Here is a 13,496-nt window from a genome sequence, read left to right as displayed (position 1 = left end):
CACACCTCACATCACTGTGCAAAATGTACAGCGCCGTCAAAAGTTCAATGGATTATCATCTAATTTTTAAACATCAAATGTCAAGAGATAACCAGAGAGCCATAAGAGCATTAACATTACATCTTGACTGAGGTAAGAGGACACGACACAGCTAATCGCTAAAATGATAGCAAAATACTTGAAGCTGCTTAATGTTATGAAGCTTGTGCTTTGACTGGACGTGTTTAAAAGTGCGCTGTTTATGATGCACATCCACAAAGGGAGTTAACCTTTATTTTTTTTTTAGATAACTTAGTTGAAAAAACTTAGTTGAAGTCTTGCATTTTATGCAGATAGATGCACATTGTACATTTATGTTGTATAACGGCTTAATATTATGTAGAGTGCATCATTAGAAAGCGCTTCGGTTTGTGTTTATTAAGCCTTTAGTTTCACTTCATCACGCAGCTTTTCCTGTTAGAGGTTTCTGTTAAAAACATTGAATTCATTAAAAATCTAGTATGTATTCATTGTTCTGTCATAATTTCTTCAAAATTAAGTTTTATTTGAGTGTTTTTAATAAAAATATTTTCATTTTCACCATGACGTGTACGCCCCTTTCATTGCCCCGCCCCCAGTTAATCAGGTACTCGTTCTTCAGACCTATGGATTAATCGAAATGAAAAAATGACATAAATGCACATCCCTACTCATTAACGCATCAACTTTGTTCACTTTGTCTGTTCTGAATGTGCTGCTGCTCAGCTAACTTAAATACATTTATTTTTGTACAGTGATTTATTTTATTGAAAGACCATTTATTTACATCCCGCCATAAATGTAAGCCACCGCAGGATCAGGCAGCTCCGGCTTCCCGCATGCACGATTATGCCGTCTGGACGCGGAGAGATGAACAACATCTCCTGCCCTGACTGCAGCTGGGAGAGACTAGGCATGCACTTACTTACATTGCCATGTACTGATAAAAACCAAAACGGCAACCGAGGTCCGATAGATAAATGATTACAGGCATTATTGTTATTAAATTCTTAATTAATAAATGTGTAATATACATAGAGGAGATAAATATGGTGAGATTTCACGCGATAGCGCTGTGGGTCCATGACCGGCTGTAGACTACACCCCACCCCCTGCGATAATGGCACGTTCCAGACGCTTCTGGCTGTGAATTCGCAGAGCGCACCTTAATGCACGTGAACATCACATTCTATTGATTATGATTTGTAAATGTATATGATTCTGGTCCTCTGCCCCAATATCTGCCTTTCTTACTCATTTAAACTATATTAAAATGCGTAGATTATAACTGGCAAGACTGAACATCTACAAATTTTGAAACTATAAATGTTGATTTGTGATAATGGGCTCTATCTTACACCCGGCGCAATGCAGCGCAATGCGCGACGCAAGTGTCTTTTGCTAGTTTCCACCCTGCGCAATTATAATTTTCACGTTTAGCGCCGAGTTGTTTAAATAACAAATGCATTTGCTCCCCCTTTTGCGCCCATGGGCGTTCTGGTCTGAAAACGAGGTGTGTTCAGGCGCATTGTTGGCGCGTTGCTATTTTGAGGCAACTAAAATAGACTACGCCATTGACCAACAAAAACCTGGGCCCGTATGTATAAAGCCGCTCAGAGTAAAATTTTAGTCTTAAGTGTGTCAAAATTCTAAGAATGAAATATAAAGAGTATAGGGTTTTTATACAATGTATATTATATTACACAATATAATATACAGTATAAGATAAGTGAAACTTAACTTAAAGTTGGATCAAATTATTGATAATGTCTAAAAATGTAATGTTTTTTCAACTTAAATTTCTCAGTTTAAGTGAAATAATTAAAGTTAAAAATGTTTAAATATTAGGTGTTACCAATTGAAGTACGTTTTTAAGTTGAGCCGCTTTTACATTTTACAGTTTATGATAGGTAAATAAAATACCATAAAATGTAAATAAAATCTACAATAAAAATGTGAAGTATCTACAAGATTGCAGTGACATCACTACATGTAAAGTGATATTAATAGAGTATACAACCCTGACCCAAAACATAATGTTAGTAATGTTAGCAGTGAGCAAGCCAAAGGTGAAAGTGACAAAGGTGGCAAAAATTACAATTGTGTTTAAGTGGAGAAATCCAACTTAACTGGATCATCTTGTTCAGGCTTGATCAAAGTATTTTTTATATAAGTGTTTGCAAACTTTAGTCTTTTCTTTATAAACAGCTTGTGAGTAAAATCAAAATGATGTGATTCATCATCTTAATTTTTAAATAGCATTACGTTTGTATATTTCATTAACATGTTGAAACTTAATCAACAGGTGCAAAATGGTGTAAAATAAATGCATGTACTTATATGTAATATTGTTAAACATTTCGTGAAGCAAATTTAAATTAAAATATTTAAATACTAATATAATTTGAATGTCTTCATGATTCATAAATGTATGGTGTCACATGCTGCTATGACTGTATAACATTGCCGGATTTCTATTGGCTGATTCAGAGGTTAAGTGCAGCCATTTTAGGTTGAAATCATTGTAGTCCTCAGTTTGCAGCACTTAAGTCAGCACTTAAGAATGAGTCTTACACTTTACTGAAAGTTGCTTTCAGCTTCTTTATAAATGTCTCCTATTCTCAGACTGGTCCTACTCCTTACTAAGAATTTTTTGACACTTAAGTCATAGCTTAAGACTATTCTTAAGAGCATTTCTGAGATGTTTACATACAGGCCCTGGTCTAAAGTCTAAAGTCAATGGCGCAATATGTTTTTTGTTATTTAAAGAGCGCATTAGTTAAATGCGCCGAAACGGGACGATAACGCGGGTTTGCTTAACACATACATGAATGCGCAGCAGCACAAAAACGCTTTTAAATATGATAGATTTAAGGATTGAATGTGAAAGATTATTATTGAGTCTCTTGGACATACAGATGTGGCCTTTAAAAATGCGCGTCTCTGAGAGCAGAATGCCACGGAGACTTCCGAAATTCTGCGAGATCCCGCAGAAGGGGGGTCGGTGGGGGACGCAGGAAATATAAAAACCTGTAGAGGGCAGGCGTGTTTCATGTAGGCCATACTGACGACAATGTGTGTGCTCGACTTCATGCTGAGCGTATACTGTATGATATTGAAGTAACATGACACGGATTATCGATGTATAGGCGATAGACTTTGATGTCTTACAAATGCATGCTTTTTGGCAAACATTTTGTTGGCGAAGTTTTCTTTTGCCAGTTACATAAACAGTCACATATTCTTCATAAAAATCCGACTCAAACGCGCATCATTTGTCTTATTTTTTCCGTGTACTTACAGTAGAAGAGACGTGATGTATGATAATCGAGTCTTATAACAAAATAATTCGCGAAGACCTTTTAAGAGACCGAGCGCATTTACGCAATATCATTAACTAGTTTATCTAATTTTACATTTAGTTCATTTTTGCATCTGAACGTTTTAATAGCTTTAACATGTTGCGCTTTTCTGCATTACTGAACAGTAGGCTACTTTTTATATTATCATGTTTCCCTTTACATGGTATGAAACACGATAAAAAGTATGCAATGGTGTTTAATACATTTCACTGAGAATTTGTATAATATGTTATACTTTTGTACTAAGGAAATAAAATCATATTGTGAGTGTAAATATTCATAAATTCTAGGAGTTTCTGAGGTGTTTGTCATCGGCAAAATGCGCAGTTTCTTTGTTGCTAATTAAAAACCGTTGGCTATGTGATTGTTTAAAATTGACATTTTTTCTACTTATTATTAATTTATTTTTTGCCTACATTTACTCAAATAATATCAATGTGAAAATATAAGTAAATCAAACTTCAAGTTAGGCGTAAAACTTACACATTTTTGATGTCAAATAGAAATAATAATAATTTGAAATATGCAATTATTACAGTTTTAAAAACTTAAATATATTACTCTGACCTTTTTAAATATATTGACTAAAATAATCTGTAAATGTAATACTTATATACATCAAATAATATATGTACATTTTACACAAAATATCTGTTCTATTTTTAGTAATTTATTTTCCAACTAAAAAAATCACATAACTGCATTAAGAGATTTTATTAAGTTACTTTAATCATTTATTTTAGAGATATTTACAAAGCCACTGAATAATTTTTAACAGTGTGTACATTATGACCTTACGGTAGACTATTATTAAATGCATATAAATAAAAATATGTAAAACTAAATAAAAAATATATCATACACGGACTGTATGTAAGCATACGTTTTCTAGTTCGGTGCACGTGGGTTTAAACGCCGTTTTTCTAAAGAAGAATTTTAAAACTTTATTGGTGGTAGTTGAGAAGAATTCCTTTTTCCATTTTTAAATAATTTTGAGCGCAATATAAATATATCATATTGTTATTCTTATTATATAAGAATACGCAATTTTTACAACATTTTTAACATATAGAAAATATACGTTAAGCATGTTGTGTGTATTTCTTAATTACAAGCTTTTGATGAAATTGCACCAAAACTAAACGTGCATAAAAACATAAAAAAGTCATTTAAATAAGCGAAAAATCTTTTTTATGAGCTCAAAATTTTGAATATAATGTGCTATTGCTGAAAATTGCCCATCTCTAAAGGAGAATATTCATCTTTAAAGTTTAAGAAACAAAAAAGTACTGATAAGCATTCTCAAATATATATATTCTGCAAGCACTCATTTATCCATAATGATGTAATTTATTTTTTAATAACATATTGTCGCTGTCGGGCAAACATACTCTCTGGACACCAAGACCATGTCTATGGGTTCAAGAATAACAAAATATTGGCCATTTGAAACTCGAAAGTCATCACTTTATTTTGTCCCATTGTTTTCCATTTTGCGTGTGGTAAAACTTTCAAATTCATTGAAATTTCGTTCACTTGTAGTTTAGCAAGTATGTATAATACATTTTCAATAATGTTTTTACACTGCACATCGTCTGAGGAAATCCGAAGTTGCGTCGAGGGGAACCAAGCTGACAGCCGCGACAGCAGAGATTGTCACGTACCTACAAAGGGTATTGGAAAAAGCTTGCATCTGACCTGCAGCTATCATTCTGGCTTGGTGGGATGTCAGCCAGCGAGAGTCCTCTGATTCTGACCTTGTTCTTTTACTCCTCAGAGTCTAAAACCAGGAGGGCATATTAAGTATTCATTGTATTTTCATTTTAACAGAGCAGCTATGGTTGCGCGTTTCACACACCTCTCCAAACCACGTTGTTAACACTATGCTTGTTCGACTTCATGCGGCGCCGCAAGAACCGACAGCCGGATGACGTCAGAGTACCGCAAGAATGATTCAAGAAATCATATTTCGCCTCGCTCTCGCGATACTGTGACGTCTTGCGGCTGTCGGGGCGCCGCATGAAGTCGAACTAGCCTATTGACAGCAGCAAAAGCTACGCATGCGCTTTTAACTTGTAAAACTCAAAGGTGTATGGGTAATGTAGTCTCTGCTCTCGGTGGGACGAATTAGGTAGCTTGCATTGTGAAGGGCGCTTTGAAAAGCGGCGGCAGCGCAGCCAAAGGATTAAATTAAGCCTCTGATTTAAACAGATGTGCAAATGAGCGTTCTTGACTGGTACGCTAACAGTACGTTCTGGGCGCAGGGAGAGATGGTGGTACGCTCAAGAGCTATATTTGGAAGTGGCGGTACTGAGAACTGGCGCCTTCCGGCCCACATTAAAGCACTGGCGGTAGCAAAGGTAGACGGCCCTTTGAAAAGCAAAAGAAAGCTGATAAAAATGAGAAACCTACACAGAAATAAATTGGAGTAGGATTTAGGCTACTTAACAAAATCTAAACATTTTTCACTCAGAAAATGCTAGTAAATATAAAAAAAATTATCAGCAGCTTTAACTTTATTACTTTTTCAATTTTAATTCACTCTTTGTTTCAGCGATGTTTATAAATATACTATATTTCTGCATTTTGATTACAAACTGTTCTACACCGAAAAGAAACTAATGTAATCTTCCTGATTTAATCACGTAAAACACAAGTCTAAACACAAGCACCACTTTTCTGAATGATGATAATCACAAACATCCCAGAGTTTGTAAACCAATTGTTTGTAAAACATATTTAATGCTAACTTTACTTAAAAATTCAGAAAATATTTTTTACTGTGTATAAATAAAAAGACATGAAGGAAGTTAATTCCAAAATGTAATTAATTGTACATGGTTTAGCTGCTTGTTTTAGCAGCTACCAGTGACACAGAGTCAAGAAATTAAAAACCACCCACCCCCAGGTCTGCCAATTCTTTGCCAACCCCCAATGCTAATCGATCACCTCATCATCAGTGAATCAAAAGAAAACCGGTTAATCCAGTTTTCACCAGCGTGTTGGGTTTTAATTCCAACCCTTGCAGTTTCTTTGTTAAAATGCAATTTAAGCAAATAGGCCTAATACATACGCTGTATATTATTTAAATGAATGTTTATAACTTATAAAATTAAGTGGATATCAGGTAACTTAATTTGACATATGTTGATATAACCTAGGCTCTCAAGTCCCACCATGAGACACACGCATTTCTGTCAGTTCACACGCTCACACACCAAACCTTGTAAGCTATTTATCACGCTGAGAAGTAAAATAGAACTTTTCCTGCTATACAATTAATAAAGGAGGTGCTGGTATACAGAGCATTTCTGTCGAGTTTAGCAGTACATTTTTTAGGTGTGGTCAACTTTACGCAGCGCCACAAGAACCGACAAGCAGATGACATCAGAGTACCGCGAGAAATAAAGCTGAGGAGGTTGGTTTTAAATCGCTCTCGCGGTACTCTGATGTCATCCACTCATGTTTGAGTCTGTATCAGATGAAAATACAGATTTTGAGGAGCAACTTATTGTTTGGAGATTGTCAATGGACGTTTCTGAGTGGTATGTTTGTTTTTTCAGTGTGGACCTGCAAAACGCCAAATGCATAAAAATTAATTAATATTGTAATGTCTTAGCATGATATGTTTTCTAAAATGTTTAAAAATGAACAAATCAGTTGTGCGAAACTACACAGATTTTTTTTTTTTATGAAACATATTCAATGGTTACAGTGCCTCATGGTGGGGTTGAACCCCTGGTTCAGTTTACCCCATCTGGTTCACTTTGCCCCACAGCCACCTTTCTGGGAAACTGCCTAGCTTAGTAATTCAGGCTAATCTTTAGCTAAATCATTCACATGGTTTTATACATTAGCCTATCACCAATATTTATGGTATGAATATTTAGACCTGGATAAATCTTTTTTAACATAACAGCCTTTATACCTGGTATGTATAAATTTTACAAACTGATTTTTTTTTTTTTTTAAATCATACTTTAATCATAACTCTTTTTATTTGTCCTTCTCTTTAACATAGCCAAATATAAATTATGGTTGCTACCTTTATTTGTGGTCACACGGCTACAAATCTGTATGGTTGCCTAGATAAAGGGGGTGGGTCAACTTACCCACTGGCTCACTTTGCCCCACTCTCCCCTACTTGGTATTGAGAAACGGGCATTGTTTATCGAAGCCGGAGCGCGAGCTACAAACTACAGAGCGAGTGCGCGGGTGCACAATGGTGAAAGAGCAACTCACGATGTAAATAACTAAACCAGTGCTCGCAGTACAGACACTTTATATTTAAGCGTACTGTGTACCTTCACTTTCTTTTGCGTGCCACCACTTCTCATGTTGCTGGTACTTTGCCTTAAAGAGTCAAAGGGCGTTTCTATGTGGCGCTGCGCAGACAGTTCGGCAACGAAGACATCAAAGTACCGCGGGAGCAAGTCGAAATGTTGCAAATGGTCCGACTTTACCTTTGCTCTCGCGGTACTCTGATGTCATACGCCGACCAGTCAGCGCCGCACCATTTAAAGTCGAACACACAAAGCGTCAAGGCAGGGCTGCTGGAAATCATTTTGAACAGGGGGTGCTGTGAATTTTTTTAACCAAAAAACCTATGAGCCTATAGGCCTATTTAAAATACAATAATAAAAATAAATACATTGAGATTTACTACTTTATTGTCATATACACTTCAGGGCACACAGCCAGGGTCTGAAACACACAGACATCATCAGTTCTCAGATGAATATGCGCTATTAATCAGAAGCAAACATACTTATACCAGGGGGAATTACTTTCGTTACAATTTACATACAACATATAATATTATAACAACATATAATATTAATTAAACTTCACAATTTTCAATGTCCATGCGGACGTACATATTTTACTTTCGTTTTTAAGTTAGGATCACACGTCGATTAACAGATGTAAAATATTCTCACATTAACATACCTAGTATATTTTTATATAGATCTTTTTTTACTAAATAGTACTATTACTGTCTTTTTTAAACTTATTAATAATTCATAATTTGAACAAAAATAATGATGGGTTTAGTTCTGATATTGTATACTTTTATAAAGAAATACATGGTGTATAATTACATTTTTAGAATAGGCTTTATATATATAAGGTTTGTACTGTAAAAATACTTTATTTGTTACAAACAAAAGATAAAGACTTTACAAACGTGTGGAGAGCTATTTCAGCACTTGGACAGCAAAATGTTTTTTTTAAAAGCATTACTTAAAATGTTTTCTCATCTCACCATATCTACAGGTGCAGAGTCATTATATACAATAAATCCGTTGGGTAGCATTTAAAAAAAAAAAACATTTAAAAGTAGATGCATTTGTGAGGACCCTGTCCCGGGTCCAAAATTTCGTATTTTGACTTAATATAAAAGATTCTTTTAATCTTCTATTTCTGCAGATATGCATCACTTTGACATATCTTTTACTGTAAGAAAGTTATTTACACTTAATTTACACTATCACCCACCCAATATTTTTTGATATCATATAATATTCACATATTTCATATTTTTCAAAAATGACAAACATGGGCAAGTCTTATATCAAATGAAAGCTCTCACTCTCAGGAATAAGGCTACAGCGTTATTTTTGTTCTAATATCAACACATATCCAACAATCATCGAATGAATAATAAGGTAAAAAATGGTCTTTTGTAAACATATGTGAAACTTGAGTGTGAACTGCCTCAGATAGCACATATAGCCACAAATGATACACCATCTTTTATTTTAGGTCCTACTCTAAACAATGAGTCCATTCACAGCATTTTCTTTGGTTGTTTGCATAATTAATCCCTAGCTTTTTATTATATGTGCAAAACAAAAAATTAATATTTTTATGAAAAATGTATTTCCGCACCCTTCAGTAAAATAAGAATATCTTTTGAATGCGACATGCTAAAGAGTTCATTCTTTTTTTGGGTGTTTACTGTCTGCTGCTGCTAACAACCAGAACTGTCTGCAGTCTGCTAGAGCACCCAGAACCAGAGTTATACACTATCAAAGACAGTATTTACAACATAAAAAATAAAATTTGGTGTTTCATCATATGAAAAACAACATAAATAACAATATTTGTCACAAACAGCAGCTTTTTATGTAACTTCAAAGGGTTTTCTTTAAAATGATATAAAGAAATTGCATTTATTCCACTGTATGTGGTTATGGTAGCACTTCAAATGTTTTTTGGCAGAAATTGTACACCATAAGCGTATTATTCCTCCCATCAGTTGGAGTAAAATAACTTTTGCATATATTATGATAGAGAAAAAATTCCTTTTTCCTCTGTAAGCTGACAATTGCTGGAATCAAACAAAACTGTCTGCAGGGACCTGAGATACCCAGGACCAGAGTTATATACTTTCAAATAAAAACTTTAGAAAAAAAACATAAAAAGCGCCTATTTATTTTTGTGTTTATTAGAGGCCTGACATCACATACAACCATGTTTAGCACTTTTAACAGTGTTTTATGTAATTTCAAAGGGTTTCCTGTAAAATGATACCAAACTTTTGTATGTAAACCTCTGCATGTGGGTATGGGAAGCTTTTGAAATTGGGTAGGCCAAATCCAGGCGAAAATCCCCAAAATAGCTTCAGGGTGTAAGAAGTTAAAGCAAAGCATTTATTTACTTAGCTACAGATGAAGCAGCTCTTTAAGCCTTCTAACGTCTCATAATTGGTCATCATTTATGTTACATTTTAATCCTTTTTTCATATTAAAAAGCGTTTTTGTGCTGCTGCGCATCCATGTATGTAATAAACAAACCCGCGTTGTCATTCCGTTAATACGCATATTATCAACACCCTCTTTACTCGAGCAGAAAAAACTCGCGTCGCGCATTGCGCCGGTTGTATAATAGAGATTCCAAAGTCTCTCATGAGCTAGGGGACGAATGTCCAGGGAGTTCACTATTTCTGTGTGGGCATGCATCAGGGAAAGGTGTGTGAGTCTTTTCTGGGTCGTGGTCCTGCGTACCAATGTCTTCAAAAGACGCAAGGCAAAGAAAGTGCGCTCGGATGAGGCCACGGATAGGCACAGACAGTAATAAAAATTAAAATCCAAAATACACGTAATAACCTACGTGTGTCAAAAATAATTTCCTAAAATATTCGTAAGTAATATATCAATTGTGCAAAATATTTTTACTTAAAAAAAATATATTTCTCGCCTTCCCGCGACCATGCGTCAAGGTCTGGAGGAAAAGGATACCTGCCCGGATCCCACGCACGCATCTGCAGTTATATACATTTTACAAAACCAATATTCATTAGATTTTAAGAACTTTTTTGCCACTTTTAAAACTGTAAAACTAAATAAAAAAGATATCATATGCCGAATGAGCATGTAAGCATATGTTTTCTTGTTCGCTCCACGCAATACGGGTTTAAACGCGTTTTTTTTCTCTCTAAAGAATAATGTTTAAACTTTATTGGTGGTGGTTGAAAATAATTTATATTGCAGAATAATTTTATATTCTTAATATAAAAGAATACTAATATATTTTTACAACATTTTTAACTTTAAAACATACATATAAAGATGCTTTGTACAATAGCTTTGCTTCTGACAACAATTTTCTGTAATAAATCAGTAAATCAATCACAAAATGTGTTGAAAGTGGCAAATAAAATGCTTGTCAATTCAAACAAAGGTGTATAAAACCGCTTTAATTAACAATAACTAAACTGTGCTCTTTTGCATACCTCTACTTTTCTCATGTCTTTCTTTATACCACCTTTATTTTTTTTTAAATCTTGCCACTTTTAGAAATAATTTGTTTGCATTTTTTGTATACTGCACACTTTATTTGCATCAACTATACCCATAATAACATTTTCTACGTTTTTCTTTCAATAAAAATAAACATATTTATTATTGTCTTAACTTAAAACTTTGTTTCTTAATTTATAAATTAGATTTTATATAAATAAGTTTTAAAAGTGTTGACTGCGAACGTCTGAGATAAGATATCTGGATCCGAAGGACCTATAATATACGCCTATAATATATGTACATTTTAAATTAAAATGTCTGTTCTATTTCTAGCCATTTATTTTGTTTTGAACAACTAAAAAATACATAAGTGACATTAAGAGATTTTATAAAGTTACTTTTATCCATTATTTTAGTAGTATATTTACAAAGCCACTGAATATTTTTACTGTTATGAATAACGGCTGAAAGGATTAAAAAAAATCATAACACTGACTGCCTATATGCGCAAGAAAGGTATTATTAAAGTTTTAAATATGTAAAACTAAATAAAGATATCATATGCCCACTGTACAGTACGTAAGCATAGGCCCATGTTTTCTTGTTCGCTCTGCGTGGGTTAAACGCCGTTTTTCTAAAGAATATTTTTTAAACTTTATTGGTGGTGGTTGAGAAGAATTCCTCTTTCCATATGTAAAGCAATTTAGCGCAATATACATGTGTCATATTATTGTTCTTAATAAAGAACAATAATACTTATATATTTTTACAACATTTATAACTTTAAAACATGTATTTTTATACCACATGAATCTCTTTAAAATATTAATACTTTTAGAAAAACTGACATAATTATTAATATTATGAACAAACAATGAAACGGTGTCAAAATTCGACAACACAAATAATTAAGATATTCATTGTAAATAGAGTTAAGTGTATTAGGCTCACACTAAATTCTTTGTTGCACTTAGTATACATGCCCATTGCACGTACAGTCATCTTAATATATGTATGCGCTGTTATGCTGGCAAGAAGGGGTTGACGTCACTTTGCTGTTTTAATAGAAATGTTAAATATTCAGCAATGCCCTTATTAACTTCTGGAAACAACCGCAATGACAACGCATATAAAAATTTAGTTTTTTATGCGCCACCTGGTGGATTTTCTGTGAAGCGAAACACATTAAGGGAAAAGGGAAAGTAGCCCCCCCGAAAACACTTGCAGAATTCTGCGTGACTCCGCGAGACGATTTGGCGAATGCCGCGGGAGAAAACGCGCGTTTTTAAAGGCCACATCTGTAAATGAGGACTAATTTTGAGACGTTAGAAGGCACAAAGAGCTGCTTCCCCTGCAGCCTGGTAAGTAAATAAATGCTTTGCTTTAAACAAATGCATCTGTTTTTAAATGCTACCTCTTGGATTTATTGTATATGATGACTCTGTACCTGTGGATATGGTAAGATGAGAAACATTTTTAAGTAATGATTAAAAAAAACTGACGCTGTCCAAGTGCTGAACCTTGCGGAGACTTTGCGGTTTGTAAATTCTTTATCTCCTGTTTGTAACAACAAGTACAAACCTTTTCTTACATACTTGTAAATTATTTTTTGATGATATATTGGATAGCCATTTAAAGCAATTAAAAGCCTGCTTTTTACTTCCATGACTAAATGAAAACGGGTTTTAAAGGTTTTAATGAAAAAAATAAAAATTTCAATACAAGTGTAAAATAACACAATTATTTAACATTAATCTTAAACTGAGGATCTTCTTCCTCTGCTTAGTTTTTCAGTTTCAACCGAGGGGTTTTACCATTAAAGGCTATTTTCAATCAACAAGCAGTCGGTGTTCATGCCAATTTGATTGTTTGAGATAGAGCCTGATTTGTGAAAATTATATAATATATATAAATAACAAACTACTTTTTTACTGTTTCAGACGGACGTCTGTCTTTTTTTATCCCAGCAAGCAATTGTTGGCTAAAACAAGGCAAAATTTAGGTTGTCAGTGAGTCTAATAGTCTAATAGCCCAAGAATAGACGATGCGTATGTTTACAACATGTAAAAGAAATTAAAGCAAACACCTTGAACACCTGTTGCTTACATGATGGAATACAGTACTTCTCCAAGTTATTTTGGCATAAGCGGCATGTAACCAAATTCAAGGTTATTTAGGGTAGAAGTGTGTTCCTATTGCACATAGCCGGACTATAGAGTCTCGGTTTTTGCTTGCTGGGTTAACACAATTTGACAAAACTTGAAGAAAATTACAAAATGCGTAGAATGATGATGTTTACATGCATGAAGCAAAGCACTGCGATCACTGCCAAAGAAGTCTGAATGTGAAATAGCTAATAATCGCGTTT

General features: G+C 34.1%; 1 long non-coding RNA gene across 1 annotated transcript in view; it reads right to left on the bottom strand.

Moving 5' to 3' along the window:
- The window catches only part of LOC135718241 (uncharacterized), a 389,691-nt gene that overhangs the window by 297,528 nt on the left and 78,667 nt on the right, over nucleotides 1–13,496 (bottom strand). The window lies entirely within an intron of this gene.

The sequence above is a fragment of the Paramisgurnus dabryanus genome, chromosome 10, assembly GCF_030506205.2.
Source record: "Paramisgurnus dabryanus chromosome 10, PD_genome_1.1, whole genome shotgun sequence".
NCBI lineage: Eukaryota > Metazoa > Chordata > Actinopteri > Cypriniformes > Cobitidae > Paramisgurnus > Paramisgurnus dabryanus.
This window is presented reverse-complemented; position numbering and strand designations above follow the sequence as displayed.